Here is a 6,392-nt window from a genome sequence, read left to right as displayed (position 1 = left end):
TACAAAGAGAATATTTCTGTAGCGGAGATTAATGTCGATGTATAATTTTCCAAAGACCTTTAAAACGGTTAGATCGAACGTGCATCAAAGATGTCTAATCACAGAAGGACTTAGTGACTTAGGGAAAGCAACTTAGTAAATAAATAGATGCTAGAAGATTGCTCAGTGGAGGCTGGAGAGTTGGCTCAGCAGTTAAGAACTCTGTTCTTCCGTAAAACCCAGGGTCAATTTCTAGCACCCTCTTGATGGCTCAACTGCCAGTAACTCCAGTCCTAGGGAATCCTTCACCCATCTGACCTCTGAGGGCATCAGGCATGCGTGTGGTACATAGATATACATACAGACAAAACACCCATACTCAATTGTGGTGGCTATTCCTGGTTGTCAACTATATCTGGAATGAACTACAATCCAGAATTGGAGGGCACACCTGTGATCCAGATCTTGAGGCTGGAAGACACAAGTTTCTGACCTGGATCTTGGCATGGAGATCTTGAGGCATAGTGGCTATGAAAAGCTTAGACCCAGGCAAGGTAGTACACGACTTTCATTCCAGGAGACTGAGGCAAGGAGATCTCTGAGTTCAAGGTCATCCTGGGACAAAGCAAGTCCCAGGCCTGTTGGTACATACCTTAATCTGGGCCACACCTTCTGCTGGAGGCCTGCATAAGGACATTGGAAGAAGGAAGATTCATTCTTCACCTGCTTGCACTTACTTGCCAGCACATCTGTTGGAACATACTTCTACAGAAGACCAGCTGAAACAACTAGCCTCATGGAACTGAGCAACTACTAGATTCTTGGACTTCCTATTCAGACCTGACCATTGCTGGGTTAGTTGGACTACAGATTGTGTAAGTCATCACAATAAATTCCCATAATATACAGAGACATTCCATAAGTTATGTAACTCTGACTAACACACACACAGAAAAAAAATTTAAATATTTTTTATAAAGAAGACTGCTAAGTAGTTCAAAATTGGGTTGTATCCTACAAAAGTACAGTAATATGAACCCCAGTTCCCAGTATAACCACTCCTAGATAAGAAGAACAAAAGAAGGAATAATCCACTTATAATAGATTCCTGAGGGCAACTCACACAGTAATTTATGACAGGCCTCTGTATGTAGTATTTGGAGATAAACACTAGACACAGGCGATACCACCAGACCTCTATCTCCTCCCTTCTCTTAGAACTACAAATTAGATTTCCTCTTTTAGCTTCATTTTCTACACATTACATCGTCCCAGGAACCCCAGGGCTCAGGGTCAGCTTCTCACAAGAAAATACATGTCTGTCCTAATAAAATCCCAAACCCAGTCAACAAGCTTGATTTCACAACCTCTCCAGGAGAAAGCTAAGTGAAGACCCGTGGGCAGCTCAGCTGGAGAGGTGAGCGGGTGTGTGTAGTTTTATACTTTTGAAAACCTACACTAATAAGTGTACTTAAATGCTTTAACTTCCCTTCTGGTCCACCACCAACCAGAGGCAGTGGAAAGGTTAACAGGGCAAAAGAGGATGTGGACCTGTTTAGAAATAGTTCTTTGGAGCAGATCCAATCTGTGTTGTCAGGATGTCAACAATTCAGTTCACACGAATCCGAAGTTTTATCTAGATCTGCTGGCAAACACCATCCACAAAACAGCCACGGCAGTCTGATCCAGAAGAAACAGAGAGGCTCTGCCAATAGGCCAGAGCTCTAGAAGCTGCAGGATTCTCTGGTCATTTCTCTCTACGAAGCCATCACAAACGATGATCAGTAAATGGTGTCAAGACGAACCACTACCACACAGGGTTATGATTCACAGTCTGTCGGGTTATACGTATACCCTTTCTAAACACCGCGTGCTCTCTCAAGCACCTACCTTAGGTAGGTAGGTGCTAACCTAGCAAAACATCAAGCAAGTTTTTATCTACACAAGGAAAAAGAGGTGCCAGGCAAACTCAAACACACAGGCACAGCAAGCAGTTCAAAAGGAGAGTTGCAAGAAGAGTCTCATAAAAGCTGTTATGGTGTATGCTGAAGTCAAGTTCTCCCATGAAAGCAAACCTCGGGATTGTATGACCCTTTCCGTTTCCTGTATGGAGCATACACTCAATTTGCAGTGTCTATTCATGATGTTGAAATTACCATATGCATGAGGAGGTTACATTGCGTGTGAGTTATCTATTGTATAATTCTAAAACAAGGTCATAATGACAGGATACATATCACACAGTCTTTGTGAGTCAGGAATTTAAAAAATGCAGCTGAGAGACTCTGTCTTAGAACTTATCATGAGGCACGGCTACCTAAACTGTATGTGTCCAAAGTTGAGTGTGTTCATGCATGCCTTTAGTCCCAGGACTCTGAAGGCAGAGCTAGGCCTGTCTCTTACTTTGAAACCAGTTTGCTCTTGCTCTACACAGGGAGTTCTAGACCAACCAGGGTTACATAGTAAGACCCTTTCTCAAAAAAAAAAAAAAAAGTTAACAAATATACAATTGTGTGTATGTGTGTGTGAGTACAGATGAAGTGAAGTTTCTTTCTCAACTAAAAGTCTACAAATCTACAAATAAGTTATTCGGCCTCTCCCCACCCCCCAAATAAAATGGTGGAATGGGCAGAGAATGACCAATATGGACATTCTACTTCAAGAAAGAAACAGGAAAATACCAAGCTGTCTGTAGCAATTCTGAAAGCAAGGCAAAGTTGGAGGATCCTTGATTAGGATTCAAATTCTGGGCATAGTTTTCTGAAGCTCTCATCTCTGGGCAATTCTGCCCATTTTAATTCTGCCCATGACAGATGTGCCTGCTTTAGACTGGGTTTTTCAGTCTCCTTTCTACTAGTTGAACTTTGAGACATCTAAGGGCTCATTAGATTGTGTGCCTATACCTTTCAGTTGAAGCTGTTAGTCTTTAAACACCTTTAAATTGCCTTTAAAACTTTATGGAAGAATGGAGCTGGATCTGTCCCAAACCTCCTCCTGGAGGAGTAGCTATCGTAGTACTGGAGGGTGCTAGGCAACCTGCCAATCAAGACAAGCAACGTCCTCCTCATCTGTGAACTACAACAACCATCTTGGCAAGATATATTCCAACGTGCAATAATGACATTAGTATCTGAGGGATAACCAACAGCTGTCTAATGGGACTTAAGTCCATGGGTTCTTATCCACTGACAGCAACATCCTGTCTCAAATCCGCAAACAATGGAACAACGTAGAGAGGGTCCGAGAAGTTCTCAACAAGTGTGAGCCCAAGGTATGTTAGCCGAACAGAAATCGGCACAAATGCTATCACATCAGAGTTGTAGCTGGTTGTGGGTTTTTTTTTCTTCTTTGTTTTGTTTTCATGTAAATGTTTTCTTTCTTTCTTTCTTTCTTTCTTTCTTTCTTTCTTTCTTTCTTTTGGTTTTTTTCAAATGTCTGTTTTCATGTTTTGTTTTTTCTTCTGGCTGTGAGGTGGCCCAGTGGAATGGTTTGTTAATATTAACATTTAACTATTTCGTATCCGGTGTGATGCACATGGAGATGCTCACAGGCCTGCCATCATTGGAGGTACGAGCTTCAGACCTGCCAGCACCAACAGTCAGGACAGCATGGGTGACCCGAAAAGCATCTGTCTATGATTATGTTTTTAATAAAGTCTCCATCTCGGAACATTACTGATGATCACATAGTATTTGTGAGTCTCAAGTTTCCACAGGGAGGTGTCACCAGGGATACCATGCTCACACCAAAGATCCAGGCATGCTTGAAGGAGCTCATTCCATCTCAGCCTCCTCAAGATTCTCAGTGGTTTTGTGTGTGTGTGTGTGTGTGTGTGTTTGTATGTGTGTTTGTGTGTGTGTGTGTGCATGGCTTCCACCTCATTTCTGGAAGAGATGGCCAATAGTGGCTAGTGAATTGAATTGCCAGAATCCATGTATCAGTGATAACAATGTTGAGATTTTTTTTTCCTTCTCTATTTGGCTTTGATTTAGCAAAGATTTTTTTTTTTACAACATATGTGATCTGATGATAAACCTGTTGCCAAATCTTAACACCCAAGTCTTCCAGTCTATCTTACATGAGTCTTTTTCATGACCATTAAACACCAGTAGGATTTTCATTGTTTTTGTAGCTGCTGTTAACAAGATGGGTTGGCTTCTTCCCCAGTGTGGTACTTTTTTGTTGCTATGATACAATATCATGACTGTCCAAGACAACCTTCAGAGGGTAGAGGGGTCAGAGCAGGAAGCTGGGAGATCTATTTCCAACGACAAGCGTAAAGCAGAGGGAATGAAAGGGATGTGGAAGGAGGCTTTGACCTCCTGAAGCAGCACACCTCTGGTGATGTACTTCCTCCAGCAAGGCTGCACCATCCTGAAACACCACCAACTTGGGATCAAGTATTCAAACAGGCATTCTAATTCGAGCCACCATACCTATAGTTTCTCCCAAGAACCCATAGCTTAGTGCAGTGGGGTCTTAGGTATTGGCCTGAGTTTTGCTACTTGCCCTACCATACCAACCTATCCATCCCTGACAGAAATACAGCTGCTAAGGTGGCCTGTGTAAAATGTAAACAAGGTCCTTTTAGTTCCATGTTTAAAATGTGCTTCAGTGGATGTTGCCTCCGTGGACCTAGAATAAAACCCAAAATCCTGATCACCCTCCACAGTGTGGCCCATCTTGGTGTTCAGTGGTTTCTCTACCACCTCCCTTTTCTCCTGCTCTAGTGCTTTGTCCTTGGTACCCTGGCCTGTTACCTGCATCTGCTGAGCTTTGTTCTCCCTCACAGCTTAACCTATGGTGTTACCAAAACAGGGAAGTCAAGAACTAGAGTCCATTGTTGCTCTGTGCTGAGCAGTTGACATAGATGTACATATGCAGGTGTCTGATCATCCTGTGAATCCCCGAGATTGTGTTATTTACTGGAAAAACCTGTCTTTAGTTGTGTGGCTCAGCCCTAGCACACACCTTTAATCCGAGAGCTTTCTGATTGTTGTAAACAGGATTAAAGTCAATCATAGGTCAAAAGGTGAAACCAGTAACCAGTTGACAGGAAATGAACGTAGGAAAACAACCATAGAGAGTATGAGGAACTCAGGAGGGTGGATAGAAAGACTCACAGGAAGTAGAAGGGAGGGACCTTCAGTTTGAAGGGTTTTTGAGTGGATGTGGAGGAGAGCCTTCTTTTTGGGATGTCAGCTGTGGAGGAAGGTCAGCTGGGTGCTTTCTCTGTCTCTCTCAGCCTCTCTTAGGCTCTCACCCCACCATCTGGCTCCCTAGTCTAGATTGAGATTTTGTTAGAAACAACACGTACTTGTGAAAACTCCTTTCTTAGCCGAAGTTCCATCAGGCTTTATTCAGTGTGTCTTCTGGACTTGACCTCGGCTTTGTTCCCTGTTCTGACTGGATCTGCAGAGAAATTCTGTCAGACACCAAGAATTCTAGCAAGTCTGAGCAGAGATCCCTCATCCTTGATATCAGTTCCTTATCCCTAACTTTGGCTTCTGGTCTCTTTGGTCTGCCTTCTGCCAGATTTTTATTAAGTTGGCTTCTAAAGAGTCCCTCAACACTGAGACCTCTGTCACTTTTCAACTCCATCTCCCTTACTGTATCTGGTACCCTAGCTATTTTTATGGCATTCAAAGTCTAGGCCAGCCTTTTTCTTCTATTCCAGTAACCTTGACACTTCTTTGAGTAGTCCCGTTAAAGTCTTCCTGTTAGTTTAGCAAATGTCAAAATAATCATTTTTCTTAAATTCAATTGAGACAAGGTTTGTGATCGGTTGGCCTCAAGGAGGGAAGGACAGAGTGGAATTTGGGAACTTTGTCAAATGTCTAACTCAGACCTATTAAAATGCATCAGCATCTTACTTACAGAGAACAGAATTTACTATAGCTATTTTAGAAACAAATTCACTGTAGGGAACTGAGTGGCTCATAGAATCCTCGCTAGAGCTGAAGAAATTGACTCGGATTATATCATCCTGGTTCCAATCTGGACCCACAGAAGAGAAACCCTGTACCTGTCTCTGTCTTCTGAATTCAAGATTCACAGAATCACGCTGTATGGACACCAAAGACTTTAACACCCTAGCAGCAAAGGAGCCTGGGAATTGTAGTTCTACGTTTCCGTGCCGATGGGAAAGTGAGGTGGGTGGTGATTGATTGAACCAATTAACTGAGATAGCTAGACAGCAGGAGCTAGGCGGGGAGGGTGCTAGCATTCTGCCTGTGAGGAAAAGCTGTATCAAGGCACAGTCATAGCTATCTGGAAATATTTATGAATCCTGTCTGCAGTTATGAAACCCAATCAGCTCTTTTTGACAAAGATTTGCTAATCGGAGTCATCTGCCTTGGGGCAAAGAAAAGGTTTAGAGTTAAAATTACTCTGGCGATCGCTTAGCTTTCCCT

The sequence above is a fragment of the Grammomys surdaster genome, unplaced genomic scaffold (assembly GCF_004785775.1).
Source record: "Grammomys surdaster isolate TR1022 unplaced genomic scaffold, NIH_TR_1.0 125876, whole genome shotgun sequence".
Taxonomy (NCBI): domain Eukaryota; kingdom Metazoa; phylum Chordata; class Mammalia; order Rodentia; family Muridae; genus Grammomys; species Grammomys surdaster.
The sequence above is the reverse complement of the archived record's forward strand: the minus strand, read 5'-3'. Positions refer to the sequence as shown.